The sequence below is a fragment of the Ambystoma mexicanum genome, chromosome 2q (genome assembly GCF_040938575.1).
Source record: "Ambystoma mexicanum isolate Mex_15411 chromosome 2q, UKY_AmexF1_1, whole genome shotgun sequence".
Classification (NCBI taxonomy): domain Eukaryota; kingdom Metazoa; phylum Chordata; class Amphibia; order Caudata; family Ambystomatidae; genus Ambystoma; species Ambystoma mexicanum.
Window position 1 is genome coordinate 1,028,235,305 of NC_090924.1, and position 15,820 is coordinate 1,028,251,124.

Genomic DNA, 15,820 nt, shown 5'->3' on the forward strand with positions numbered 1-15,820 from the left:
AGACAGCACGGAATGAGGCTCCATCGTCTCCCTGAAACATAGTACTTTCATTACTATGTATCAAAATATTGTTAGCATAAAACACACGTGAGGACGAACACACAGGTACATCTCAATAGCCAAACACGATTTAAACATTGTGTGCAACAATCAAACGACAAGTATTCGACCAGTGATGATCTATTTTGATGGAACTGTCAGTATCCATACCTCTGGCTCTGCATGGACTGCCATGAATGGTTGTATTGGAGAGGAGGCATCCGCATCTCCCTGAAACACAGTACTTGCATTAGTATGCTTTTCAATATTGGAAACACAACACACACTTGGGGTCGACGGCACAGGTACATATAAAGAGATAACCACAAATGATGCATTGTCCAAAAGAATCAAGGAAAATCTAAATATGATCACATTTCATCGACTTATTTCTCCGATTCCTTTACATCTGCATCATCTAAATGAGATGTTGTGATTGTGGTGGAAGCTCCGTCGTCTCCCTGAAACACAGTACTTGGATTAGTATGGTTTTCAATATTGGAAACATAACACACACTTGGGGTCGAACGCACAGGTACATATAAAGAGATAACCGCAAATGATGCATTGTCCAAAAGAATCAAGGAAAATCTAAATATGATCACATTTCATCGACTTATTTCTCCGATTTATTTACATCTGCATCATCTAAATTGGATGTTGTGATTGTAGTGGAAGCTTTGTTGTCTCCCTGAAAAACAGCACTTGCGTTAATAGGGAAGAAAGTATAGCAAATGGAATCACGTTATATGATCACGCATGATGGAGCTGTCATTATCCATACCTCGTGCTGCTGAAGAATATCTATGGATGTTGCAAATGTAGTGCGCACTTCCGAAAGCTGTTGCGCCGATTCGTATTCGCATGGTCCCGCTTGCACTTCCCCTGGAATTACTTGAATGTCAGGCTCTGCATCAAGTGCAGGGGTTGACGCTCCATCAACTGCCTGAAACATAGTACTTGCATTAGTGAGGATTACAATAGTGAAAACATAACACACACCTGGGGTCGACAGCACAGGTACATATCAACGGCTAACTACGAATGAAACATTGTGTAAAACAATCAAACGACAAGAATTCCAGCTCTGATGATGACGCTTGATGGAGCTGTCAGTATCCATACCTCCTGCTGGTGAAGAACATCTAGAAATGTTGTAGATGTGGCAGACGCTTCAGCATCTCCCTGAAAGACAGTACTTGCATTAGTATGGATAACACTAATTATAACTGAAAACAAACACCAGTGGACGATAACTAAGGTGTATATCAATTGGAAAGCACTAACCAAACATTCGGTAAAATAATTACACGATAAAATAAAACTATTACTGGACATGCATAAAACAAGTCTGTAGCGGATTAGCCTAGTAAGATTACCTGATACGCGCTAGAAGTGGTTGATAACTGCGACCACGTCAAGGATGTAGAATGTTCTTGCTTCAGATTCAAGGGATAGTCAAGAAGTTGTAAAGGTAAATTAATGATTGATAATGAAATGCCAATATTAAAAATAGCCATGTAAGGCGACAGAATACGTGAAAAATGCTCAATACAGCACAGTTCCCTGTTCCCATATATATACATTGCGTTTGTGGGTTAAGAAATCGAAAAGGAATATATTGATAAATGTCATTATTCAAAAAACTATACACTCATATCAATATCGAAATTATTACAAGGGATAGAACACCTACAATATCAATTAATCCGTTCGGCTACCTACACACTACCGCAAGGCCTAAAGCTAAATCCGGACACTTGACTCACCGGTGGCGGAATGTGGACGAATAGAGTGGGAATAGCGTTTTCGAGCAATTTCTGTGTCGTTCGCCGTTTATTCTTCTTTGTTACCCAAGATGTTGTGTACATGTCCAAGGAAAAGTGCCGGCTTCAGATGCGGTATCAATCACCCCTCTTGTCCTGTAAGACTTGTTGGACTCTACTTTCCAGCTCATCCAGTGGATATCCGCAATGTCTGACCCATTCTCTTATTCGATCAACAGTTTTCGGGAATAAATGCATTGTAGTGCCTTCAGATTTTGCATGGGTCTTCAAAGGGCAACCGCTAATTGAACAGGCAGGCATTGTTGATAAATCTGAAAAGTAAATATCGACATTATTATACAATCTTCAAGAATAAAGAATTGATACAAAAGTAAATGAATCGTACAATGATCAATGCAAGGTTTGTTTTGGTCGCAGGAACTATACCAGTTCATTATGTGCGGCTTAGTATTTGCATAAGTTGCAGAAATGTATAAATGATGTGTCTAAAATCTGAACATGTGACTCGTCCCTTGGATGTTCTGTCTTGCACGAGAAGGAAACATGCTTACATTATAGACTGGACCCCCGAAGGATGCAATTCGATGACAATAGACACAGATGAAAAATAAATAGATCTATTGATAGCATAGCAATGGAAACTCAAGTCAATAGCAATGAGACCAATGAACATAGCACTATTGTGTACTCTACTCGCAAATAGATAGAAATTTAAAAATCTGCAAAATATGACTAGGATACATGGCCTTACCTTGACCAACAAACAGTTGGATTCAGCAAGCAGAGCAGTATGTTGCAGGAGAATAGGTGGGTGGCCACAGGTAGCACACTGATGGGTTTGCTCTAAGTGGTCACAGAAGTTCACGGATAGCACGACGACGAGCAGATTAGCCTAGATCTCAGTGGTTGCCAGGTAACACTTTCAGGAGTTGACTTGCAAAGCACAAAGATGTTCTCATGAGACATATCAAGTGGTTTATAAAGTATTAGAAACAGGGGTGTGTTTGTGAATGAATGACGTATGTATGTTGTGGTCTTAGGGGGGCGGCATGCTTGAAGGGGAGGCCTGGCTGGAGACACGGGGTCTGAGGAGGCCATGTGAACGATGGCCCCTGGGCGTGGGATACCTTTTGAAGTGTACATGCTGTTTGGCACCTTGGCCGTTTGCGCCTGTCACAGCCCCCCATGCCAGCGCTCATCCCTGGGTGCGAACCGCCTTTGATAGAGGGGGGTGGGATGGATGGGCCTGGGACGTGCAGATAAGGCACAGGAAGACTGCTGAATGGAGACACACTTATGTGGATTGCAGGGGGGCGGCCTGCTTGAAGGGGAGGCCTGGCTGGAGACACGGGGTCTGAGGAGGCCATGTGACCGATGGCCCCTTGGCGTGGGATACCTTTTGAAGTGTACATGTAGTTTGGCACCTTGGCCTTTCGCACCCCTGACAGCCCCCCATGCCAGCGCGCATCCACTGGCGCAAACCGCCTTTGATAGAGGGTGGGTGGGATGGATGGGCCTGGGGCGTGCAGATAAGGTACAGGAAGACTGCTGAATGGAGACACACTTATGTGGATTGCAGGGGGGCAGCCTGCTTGAAGGGGAGGCCTGGCTGGAGACACGGGGTCTGAGGAGGCCATGTGACCGATGGCCCCTTGGCGTGGGATACCTTTTGAAGTGTACATGTAGTTTGGCACCTTGGCCTTTTGCGCCCCTGACAGCCCCCCATACCAGCGCGCATCCATTGGCGCGAACCGCCTTTTATAGAGGGTGGGTGGGATGTATGGGCCTGGGGCGTGCAGATAAGGCACAGGAAGACTGCTGAATGGAGACACACTTATGTGGATTGCAGGGGTCGGCCTGCTTGAAGGGGAGGCCTGGCTGGAGACACGGGGTCTGAGGAGGCCATGTGACCGATGGCCCCTTGGCGTGGGATACCTTTTGAAGTGTACATGTAGTTTGGCACCTTGGCCTTTCGCGCCCCTGACAGCCCCCCATGCCAGCGCGCATCCACTGGCGCGAACCGCCTTTATATCAATATATAGTATATCGCCTTTATATCAATGATAGTATATCGTTGCTTATCAATAACAAATGCCACATACCGGAGATTCTTGTGAGCACAGACCCACACTTCAACCGGTGTATTATAGTGGTCAAGACCCTAAGGCCTGTATAATCCAATGGTAATTGTTAGTATAGATATATGTGTGACTTTTATAGAGACATAACCTACTGAAAGACTTTGAACAAGTGTTATTTAGTGCATGCATTATCGAGAATATGTTATGTTAGCTTAGATAGATAGTGACCACCCTGCTTCACAGCAACCAGACCTTCACCCATTCGGAGCACAGATGTCTGACGTCCATCCTTGAATGGAGACACACTTGATTCATTAAAAAATCGAAACAACCGTTGTTAAAATATATGTGGTGTTTTATTTTGTATTTTATTTTCATGACACAAAAATACAAGACTTTAAAGATTATACAGGTCAGGTTGCAGCACAGCGAGAGAAAATCCCGTGTAGTGACCGCTGTCACTCGGGAACGTTTCTCTAATGGCACGAACGGCACAGGCAGGTATCACTCTTCGAACGCGGTGTCCAAGCCTCCCGTGGAGCCACCATGTAAAGGAACGATAGGCCACCAGCCTGTACCACCTGTGAAAAGGAATGAAACAAACTGTTTTTAAATGACCAAGATAAGTTTAATAAACGTTTGTTGTCAATGACAATTCTTGTAACTAATGGCATTGTGCACGGACAAATGCTATCTAGACAATGCACACTATTGAAAGACTTACATGCGTTACAATGAAATGTAGATGTAATTTTGGATATAGTAGAAGAACATGAAATAGGAGTGGCATGACAAGCAGAGTATACTTACTCGTTACTCGGATTACGAGGACGAACAGTTGCGCGAAGTTCGTGCATAAGCACCATCATTATTCTCAACACGGCCCGTGTGAGGCAGGCTGCCCTGAAGTCTGGCAGCTCGGTGATGCATTGCGGTCGTGGCTCGCCTTCCGAAATGTAGGCCAGGCATCCCGAGTTTTCTCGGCAGCAGCAGTTCTCGTCCTCAGTTGGCATTAGCTCGCACCGATTGCATGTGCACCAGGTGGAGACGCCGTCCATTCGACTAGGCCCAGGCTCTTCATCTGTTGATTCGTCCTGCCAACTGCCGTCCGAATCCCCATCGTTTTCGCGTGCTTCCCTTTCCAGTAGTTCCTCCTCGGTGTACTCGGGCTCGTACATGTAGGGCATTATTGTAGCCATCGTGTGTTAAACAAACTAAAATAATTTATAGCGCTGGTACTGGTATCTGTTCACACGGGCTACAAGCGGCGAAGGTAGCTGACCAGAGCACTGAAACGAGTCACAGAATACTCAAAGTAACACAGAGAGAGGAATGGAATCGAAAATCTGCTGCTGTGTGTTGTGAAACGGTCTGTTTATACTTATTGAGGAAAGAGGCGTCCTGCAATTTCTATGGTGACACGTCATTAGCTGAAGCGCAGCGAATGTTGACACAAGTAGTGCTTTGGCGTTGGGAAATGGGTGGTACGAGTCTGCTGATGACAGGCTCCGGGGGGGGATTTGATTTAGTGCCGCAAAAGCAGGTCAGCCAGGGCGATGGAGGAAAAGATAGGATTATCATAAAATGGCGGCTCCCTGGTGCTTGTTTTCGTGTGCGTTTAATGGACGAAAACTCGGGTAAGGTCCATAGGAAAGTTTTCTAAAATCGAGCCACTTAGGCTTAAAAAAACATGGCCGACCCGTAGGGACAATAAAAAATTTTACTAGACCATGCCTTTAAATTATCTTTATCCATTTGTGGCCACGGTATATATTGTGGTCACCCCCACCCCCTTTCTCCAATAATGGGAATTGTGAAAATCCCAGTCCATAATCATACCTGCCTACGTTCTTTGTTTCCTAGGCGGGGCTAGTCTCGCTCATTTGTCTTGGTCCTGCACTTAACCGACTCACGTAAATTGGGGATACATTCCCGGTACTGCGTGATCATTCTTGTGATATGATATATGATATGATATGATATGGCATTTATAACGCGCCTATACACAAGTGTTTCAAGGCATGACAAGGCAAGGGAAGGGGGACAGAGGGAAGACAAAGACAATGATCTTAGTAGGCCAGGTGACATTGAGATTGCGCAAGTGCAGGGGAGGGGGAAAGGGTAAAGTGCGGGGGAAGTGGGAGGGGGCAGTGCAATACATAGGATCAACAGTAAAGAATAAATAAAATAAATAAAGAAATAGGTAAAAGTGAAGCCAGCTAGTGGCAAGTACAGTAGTAAGTGCAGACATCAAGTGTCAAGAGCTGGTGGGGCCTGTAGGGATACAGAAACAGCCCCCAAGTGCAAGGGTTGCCCGGAGGAAGTGCAGGTGTGCAGCTGGCAGGTAGGGGACTTGGTCCCGAGATCAGATGGTAGCGAGGTGACCAGTTCAGTTTCAATCAGGAGTTCAGCAGGGGAGAGAAGCAAAGAGCTAGGTCTTGAGGAGGTTCCGGAGCCGGAGATGATTCTCCTCAAGTTTCAGGGAGGCAGGGAGGCTGTTCCAGAGGGAGGCCCCAGCCGAGGAAAGAGATCTACCACCAACTTGTTGCTTGGAGAAGCGACTGAGGGAGTTGGTGGCGGATGAGCAAAGAGCTCAAGAAGGAAGGTATTTAGGAAGAGAGAGTTCGAGGTATTGAGGCCCCAGGCCCAGAAGGCCTTGTGGACAATGCAGTGCCAAGTATTGGATGCAGAGGGTTTTGAACTTAATCCTTGCAGCCACTGGGAGCCAATGCTGAGATTTAAGTCCTGGAGAGATGTGATCCCTGGGCTTGAGGCCAAGGACAAGTCTTGCAGTCCTGTTCTGGATGAGTTGCAGAGGGCAGAAAGTAGAAGCAGGCAGATTTAGAAAGAGGCTGTTGCAGTAGTCCAGCCTAGAGAGGACCGGAGCTCTGTAGACAGTGAGCTTCTGGGGAAGGAGAGGCAAGGAAAGGAGGAACACCTCTGAGGAGGTGCAGCTGGTAGTGTGACTTCTTAGAGACGTCAGAGATGTGTGAGGAGAGAAGGAGTGGAGTCGAAGACGAACCCGAGGTTTTTAGCCTCATGGGTTGGAGAAGAGGGCCAAGAGAGGCTGGCCAGAGAGCGACAGGAAAGGAGGGGGCAAGTGTGCTGATGAGGAGAACGTCAGTCTTACTGGCATTAAGGCAGAGATCATTGGCGGCACACCACTCCTGGAGCCTGAAAATGATCTGAGTGTCGTCTGCGGTTAGACCCCTGGGGAACATCACATGTAGAGATAGAGGAGAGGAAGGACCCAAGTTGGACTTGGGGAGGGGGGGGCGATCAACTAGGAAAGAGGTCAGCCAAGCCAGGGCCTGATCGGTGATACGAAGGTTGTCACAGAGACAGTTGAGCAGGATGTCATAGTTGACTGTGTCAAAGCAGAAGAGAGATCAAGTAAGATGAGTTCACAGGGGGTATTGGAGTCAAGGTTGGAGAGCGGGTCTTCGTGGATGTTCAGGAGAGCAGTTTATATGCTTCTGGCAGCTCTGAAGCCAGACTGATGGTGATGGAGACAACCAACCAATTCAGTGTGAAGATTAAGCTGGCAGATGGCCAGCTTTTCCAGGAGTTTGCCCGGGAAAGGAATGATGGATATTGGGTGGTAGTTAGCAGGGCAGGAGGGGTCAGCAGAGGGTTTCTTAAGCAACTCAGTGGTCACTCAGTATACAGTGTCAATGCTGGTGCTGTGTGAATCTGACCATTTTGCCCCCTTCTCTATACGTGATTCATTTGAAAATCTACATGCGTCCTCTCTTCTTGTTCTCTTGATTTCTTCCCATTTTTCGTCTGACATCATTATGCTTCAGCTTGTATGACTATTATCCTTTTCTGCATCATCAAGATCTAGTCTACTTAAAGACAGTTTTCTATGCTCGTCTCTTATGGCATCATCTAATCCCGTTTCCCTTGAAAGAGACCCTTCTAAGTCCTTTTGGGTTTTACATCCTTCTTTATTCCTTATTTGCCTATTTAAATCCCCATGTCTTTTCTTCATACCTTCTGTGTCCCATTCATCATCCTATGTTGTTATACGTGGTACTCCTTGTAACTCCTTGCGGGGCTGTTGTGACCCTCTCTCTTCCGTAAGTCGCTCTTGTACTTCGATCAGCACTATGCTTTTATGACATAGATATTCCATCTCTTCGTCTTTTAGTCCCCTGCTGTTAATTTCTTCTTCCCTTTTCTTCATTTCCTTAATTCATCTTCCTCTTGCCTTCTTTGCAAACTTTGTTCTTTCATTCTTTGCGCTTCTATCTCCTCTCATCTCTTTTCTTTTAGACTTTCTTTTTCCTTCCTTGCCTCATATCTTCTTCGTTCTTCGCTACGCTTGCATTCTCTTTCTTTCCATTGATTTTATGCTCTCTCGTCTGCCTTTTCTTTTTTTCACGCTCTTTTCTCTCTTCTCTTTCTCAAACCCCATCTATGCCCTTATCATCCGGCTTGAGTAATATTTGTCCTCCCATCCACTCATTCTGTACTATAGCCATTCCCTTAGCTTTGTCCTTCGTTTCCTTCTCTTTCCTCACTTCTCTCCTTCTCTCCATCTGTCTATCTCATCTGTCCTTACTCTCCTCACACTGTTTACTTTAATTACATGTCAATGGCCCTCATTACGACCCTGGCGGAAAGTAACAGACCCGACCGCCATAGCGTAAATAGCGTTTCCGCCATTGCACGATGGAGTAAAGTGCGGCCAATTATGACCCATCGGGCACGAGCATTACGCCATGGCGGAAGTGCAAAGTCCGCGATGGCGGAAATGTCCCCAAAACGCCCCTCTCCGCTGTCGTACGGCGCCCTAGGTGCAATTCCGCCACCCATCATAGCGGTCACCGTAATGAGCGCCAATCGCAAAATACGGTGACCGTAAATATACGGAAACGGAAGTAAAAACATGGGGCCGGAACGGGAAACAGCACGCCGCACACCTATAAAATCAGAATCCCAACACAACCATTAAAAATCCGACCCTGAGACACATCCCAACCCGACAGCCACCCTAGTTAAAACAAACAAAATGGGAAAAGTAGCAAAAAAAGCGTGCGACCGCAAGCGGCAGGTCCACTTCTCCCATGAGGAACTCACCGTGCTCACAGGGACCCTCCAGGAGAATGCTGCCGTCGTCTTCTCGACGCAAATGACCAGGACGGCACTTGCGAACAAGAAGGCCACATGGGCCCTGGTGGCACAGCGGGTAAGTGCGGTGGGGACCGCACCCCGCAACCCACAGCAATGCAGAAAGCGATGGGACGACTTGCGGATACGCGTACGGAGCATACTATCAGCCAACCGTAACATTGCCACAGCTACCGGGGGAGGATCGGAATCACCCATCAAGTTGACCCCCTGGGAAGAAATCTGTGCCTCCACCATTGGAATGGAGAGCATAGAGGGAGTCGGAGGGATGGAGAAAGGAGTGCAGACATCCGAAGAATCAGGTAGGTGGGCCAAATAAAACAATGCTAAATCCACAATGTCCAATCATGTGAAGTACCATGTGGCCACATAGTGCAACAGAAACACATGTCCAGGAGAACGGCCACATTCATTGGCCTGATAGCGCACTTTAAAAGTCACATTAAATACATAAATAATTAAAAATCCTAAAAACACCCTCTACACGTGCAGCATGCACACCCTAACTGCAGGCTGCAAAACGACTGCATCCTCAATCCACACAGAAATGAAACCACCTCCAAGGCCCTGACCCAAATCACCCTCAGGTACCACCCCAATGCATGTGATACATTGCCATTCCAATTTCCACAGACCCATAAATAACGCTCGCCCTCCTTTACTCCACCACAGGGTCCGAGTCAAACGACGATCTGCAGGACACCCCTACCAGCACACCTGCAAAGAGGGCCAAGACCAACGGCCAAAGACCCCCCACCTCAGCTGCACGGATCAAGACACGGCAGCAGCCCAAATCAAGTGGCAGCACACAGGAGGGGACTTCAACAGGCACCCCAGCAGCCAGCATGCCCACACCAGCAGCACCACAGGTCCCCCCAATGGATGCCACAGAAGGCACTGCTTCTGATGGCAGCAGCACCATAGGTGACACTGCATTGATGCCAGCATGCTCCGACACAGACAACGGTGCTGTCGATGTAGGACCCATCCATGACCTGTCTCAATCCCCCTGTTTGTTTCATCCCCTACACCATGAGGATACCACGCAGGGGCACCCACAAGACGACGACTGGCCATCCCCCACAAGCCCTGTGGCAAGGCAACATGAGGTGATCAGCCCCTCTGTGACACCACCGCAAATGGCCATGGCACAGCAGAGGCAACAGTCCCTCGACCAGGTGATCGTGCAACAGCAGCAACTGGCCACGCTCCTCAAGGACCATGCTGATGAATGTGGGGGTACTAAGGCAGCCATAGAAACATCTACTGAGACACTTAGGGCACAAATGGAGAGAAGCACCGAGAGCCTGAGGGTACAAATGGAGAGAAGCACCGAGAGCCTGAGGGGGGAACTGCATGCGACGTCCAAAGACGTATGTGCTGAACTTGCCGCTGTGCGCCGTGTGCTCACTGAGCTCTCACAAACCCTTAGGGACATGCATGGACGTGAGCAGGCAGAGACATCATCCGTTGCAAGTTCCGTCCAGGGCAGCCCCCAACGTAGATCTGGGAGGAACCTGCGCTCCACAGGCAGGGGTGCCCCTGATACCCGGAGAGGGGGCTTGCAATAGCGTCTGCCCACTGACAATGAGCATCTTTGGACACTGGTGTTCAGGGGGGAGGTAGGAGGGTGGAGGGGGGGTGTTGGGCTTACTTGGGTGGCGGGTCGATGGGTGTGTAACATAACTTCACATTTTATGCTCTCTCGTCTGCCTTTTATTTTTTTCACGCTCTTTTCTCTCTTCTCTTTCTCAAACCCCATCTATGCCCTTATCATCCGGCTTGAGTAATATTTGTCCTCCCATCCACTCATTCTGTACTATAGCCATTCCCTTAGCTTTGTCCTTCGTTTCCTTCTCTTTCCTCACTTCTCTCCTTCTCTCCATCTGTCTATCTCATCTGTCCTTACTCTCCTCACACTGTTTACTTTAATTACATGTCAATGGCCCTCATTACGACCCTGGCGGAAAGTAACAGACCCGACCGCCATAGCGTAAATAGCGTTTCCGCCATTGCACGATGGAGTAAAGTGCGGCCAATTATGACCCATCGGGCACGAGCATTACGCCATGGCGGAAGTGCAAAGTCCGCGATGGCGGAAATGTCCCCAAAACGCCCCTCTCCGCCGTCGTACGGCGCCCTAGGTGCAATTCCGCCACCCATCATAGCGGTCACCGTAATGAGCGCCAATCGCAAAATACGGTGACCGTAAATATACGGAAACGGAAGTAAAAACATGGGGCCGGAACGGGAAACAGCACGCCGCACACCTATAAAATCAGAATCCCAACACAACCATTAAAAATCCGACCCTGAGACACATCCCAACCCGACAGCCACCCTAGTTAAAACAAACAAAATGGGAAAAGTAGCAAAAAAAGCGTGCGACCCCAAGCGGCAGGTCCACTTCTCCCATGAGGAACTCACCGTGCTCACAGGGACCCTCCAGGAGAATGCTGCCGTCATCTTCTCGACGCAAATGACCAGGACGGCACTTGCGAACAAGAAGGCCACATGGGCCCTGGTGGCACAGCGGGTAAGTGCGGTGGGGACCGCACCCCGCAACCCACAGCAATGCAGAAAGCGATGGGACGACTTGCGGATACGCGTACGGAGCATACTATCAGCCAACCGTAACATTGCCACAGCTACCGGGGGAGGATCGGAATCACCCATCAAGTTGACCCCCTGGGAAGAAATCTGTGCCTCCACCATTGGAATGGAGAGCATAGAGGGAGTCGGAGGGATGGAGAAAGGAGTGCAGACATCCGAAGAATCAGGTAGGTGGGCCAAATAAAACAATGCTAAATCCACAATGTCCAATCATGTGAAGTACCATGTGGCCACATAGTGCAACAGAAACACATGTCCAGGAGAACGGCCACATTCATTGGCCTGATAGCGCACTTTAAAAGTCACATTAAATACATAAATAATTAAAAATCCTAAAAACACCCTCTACACGTGCAGCATGCACACCCTAACTGCAGGCTGCAAAACAACTGCATCCTCAATCCACACAGAAATGAAACCACCTCCAAGGCCCTGACCCAAATCACCCTCAGGTACCACCCCAATGCATGTGATACATTGCCATTCCAATTTCCACAGACCCATAAATAACGCTCGCCCTCCTTTACTCCACCACAGGGTCCGAGTCAAACGACGAGCTGCAGGACACCCCTACCAGCACACCTGCAAAGAGGGCCAAGACCAACGGCCAAAGACCCTCCACCTCAGCTGCACGGATCAAGACACGGCAGCAGCCCAAATCAAGTGGCAGCACACAGGAGGGGACTTCAACAGGCACCCCAGCAGCCAGCATGCCCACACCAGCAGCACCACAGGTCCCCCCAATGGATGCCACAGAAGGCACTGCTTCTGATGGCAGCAGCACCATAGGTGACACTGCATTGATGCCAGCATGCTCCGACACAGACAACGGTGCTGTCGATGTAGGACCCATCCATGACCTGTCTCAATCCCCCTGTTTGTTTCATCCCCTACACCATGAGGATACCACGCAGGGGCACCCACAAGACGACGACTGGCCATCCCCCACAAGCCCTGTGGCAAGGCAACATGAGGTGATCAGCCCCTCTGTGACACCACCGCAAATGGCCATGGCACAGCAGAGGCAACAGTCCCTCGACCAGGTGATCGTGCAACAGCAGCAACTGGCCACGCTCCTCAAGGACCATGCTGATGAATGTGGGGGTACTAAGGCAGCCATAGAAACATCTACTGAGACACTTAGGGCACAAATGAGAGAAGCACCGAGAGCCTGAGGGTACAAATGGAGAGAAGCACCGAGAGCCTGAGGGGGGAACTGCATGCGACGTCCAAAGACGTATGTGCTGAACTTGCCGCTGTGCGCCGTGTGCTCACTGAGCTCTCACAAACCCTTAGGGACATGCATGGACGTGAGCAGGCAGAGACATCATCCGTTGCAAGTTCCGTCCAGGGCAGCCCCCAACGTAGATCTGGGAGGAACCTGCGCTCCACAGGCAGGGGTGCCCCTGATACCCGGAGAGGGGGCTTGCAATAGCGTCTGCCCACTGACAATGAGCATCTTTGGACACTGGTGTTCGGGGGGGAGGTAGGAGGGTGGAGGGGGGGGTGTTGGGCTTACTTGGGTGGCGGGTCGATGGATGTGTAACATAACTTCACATTTTATGCTCTCTCGTCTGCCTTTTCTTTTTTTCACGCTCTTTTCTCTCTTCTCTTTCTCAAACCCCATCTATGCCCTTATCATCCGGCTTGAGTAATATTTGTCCTCCCATCCACTCATTCTGTACTATAGCCATTCCCTTAGCTTTGTCCTTCGTTTCCTTCTCTTTCCTCACTTCTCTCCTTCTCTCCATCTGTCTATCTCATCTGTCCTTACTCTCCTCACACTGTTTACTTTAATTACATGTCAATGGCCCTCATTACGACCCTGGCGGAAAGTAACAGACCCGACCGCCATAGCGTAAATAGCGTTTCCGCCATTGCACGATGGAGTAAAGTGCGGCCAATTATGACCCATCGGGCACGAGCATTACGCCATGGCGGAAGTGCAAAGTCCGCGATGGCGTAAATGTCCCCAAAACGCCCCTCTCCGCCGTCGTACGGCGCCCTAGGTGCAATTCCGCCACCCATCATAGCGGTCACCGTAATGAGCGCCAATCGCAAAATACGGTGACCGTAAATATACAGAAAGGGAAGTAAAAACATGGGGCCGGAACGGGAAACAGCACGCCGCACACCTATAAAATCAGAATCCCAACACAACCATTAAAAATCCGACCCTGAGACACATCCCAACCCGACAGCCACCCTAGTTAAAACAAACAAAATGGGAAAAGTAGCAAAAAAAGCGTGCGACCGCAAGCGGCAGGTCCACTTCTCCCATGAGGAACTCACCGTGCTCACAGGGGCCCTCCAGGAGAATGCTGCCGTCGTCTTCTCGACGCAAATGACCAGGACGGCACTTGCGAACAAGAAGGCCACATGGGCCCTGGTGGCACAGCGGGTAAGTGCGGTGGGGACCGCACCCCGCAACCCACAGCAATGCAGAAAGCGATGGGACGACTTGCGGATACGCGTACGGAGCATACTATCAGCCAACCGTAACATTGCCACAGCTACCGGGGGAGGATCGGAATCACCCATCAAGTTGACCCCCTGGGAAGAAATCTGTGCCTCCACCATTGGAATGGAGAGCATAGAGGGAGTCGGAGGGATGGAGAAAGGAGTGCAGACATCCGAAGAATCAGGTAGGTGGGCCAAATAAAACAATGCTAAATCCACAATGTCCAATCATGTGAAGTACCATGTGGCCACATAGTGCAACAGAAACACATGTCCAGGAGAACGGCCACATTCATTGGCCTGATAGCGCACTTTAAAAGTCACATTAAATACATAAATAATTAAAAATCCTAAAAACACCCTCTACACGTGCAGCATGCACACCCTAACTGCAGGCTGCAAAACAACTGCATCCTCAATCCACACAGAAATGAAACCACCTCCAAGGCCCTGACCCAAATCACCCTCAGGTACCACCCCAATGCATGTGATACATTGCCATTCCAATTTCCACAGACCCATAAATAACGCTCGCCCTCCTTTACTCCACCACAGGGTCCGAGTCAAACGACGAGCTGCAGGACACCCCTACCAGCACACCTGCAAAGAGGGCCAAGACCAACGGCCAAAGACCCTCCACCTCAGCTGCACGGATCAAGACACGGCAGCAGCCCAAATCAAGTGGCAGCACACAGGAGGGGACTTCAACAGGCACCCCAGCAGCCAGCATGCCCACACCAGCAGCACCACAGGTCCCCCCAATGGATGCCACAGAAGGCACTGCTTCTGATGGCAGCAGCACCATAGGTGACACTGCATTGATGCCAGCATGCTCCGACACAGACAACGGTGCTGTCGATGTAGGACCCATCCATGACCTGTCTCAATCCCCCTGTTTGTTTCATCCCCTACACCATGAGGATACCACGCAGGGGCACCCACAAGACGACGACTGGCCATCCCCCACAAGCCCTGTGGCAAGGCAACATGAGGTGATCAGCCCCTCTGTGACACCACCGCAAATGGCCATGGCACAGCAGAGGCAACAGTCCCTCGACCAGGTGATCGTGCAACAGCAGCAACTGGCCACGCTCCTCAAGGACCATGCTGATGAATGTGGGGGTACTAAGGCAGCCATAGAAACATCTACTGAGACACTTAGGGCACAAATGGAGAGAAGCACCGAGAGCCTGAGGGTACAAATGGAGAGAAGCACCGAGAGCCTGAGGGGGGAACTGCATGCGACGTCCAAAGACGTATGTGCTGAACTTGCGGCTGTGCGCCGTGTGCTCACTGAGCTCTCACAAACCCTTAGGGACATGCATGGACGTGAGCAGGCAGAGACATCATCCGTTGCAAGTTCCGTCCAGGGCAGCCCCCAACGTAGATCTGGGAGGAACCTGCGCTCCACAGGCAGGGGTGCCCCTGATACCCGGAGAGGGGGCTTGCAATAGCGTCTGCCCACTGACAATGAGCATCTTTGGACACTGGTGATCGGGGGGGAGGTAGGAGGGTGGAGGGGGGGTGTTGGGCTTACTTGGGTGGCGGGTCGATGGGTGTGTAACATAACTTCACATATGCTATAAACATTTCATAATCATCCAATGAGACATGTGGACATTGATCTTTGTGTACGAGGCCTTTATAGGCGTACAGTCCACATTGTGCATGTTCCAGACACACACAGTGCCACAAGTCCCGTGT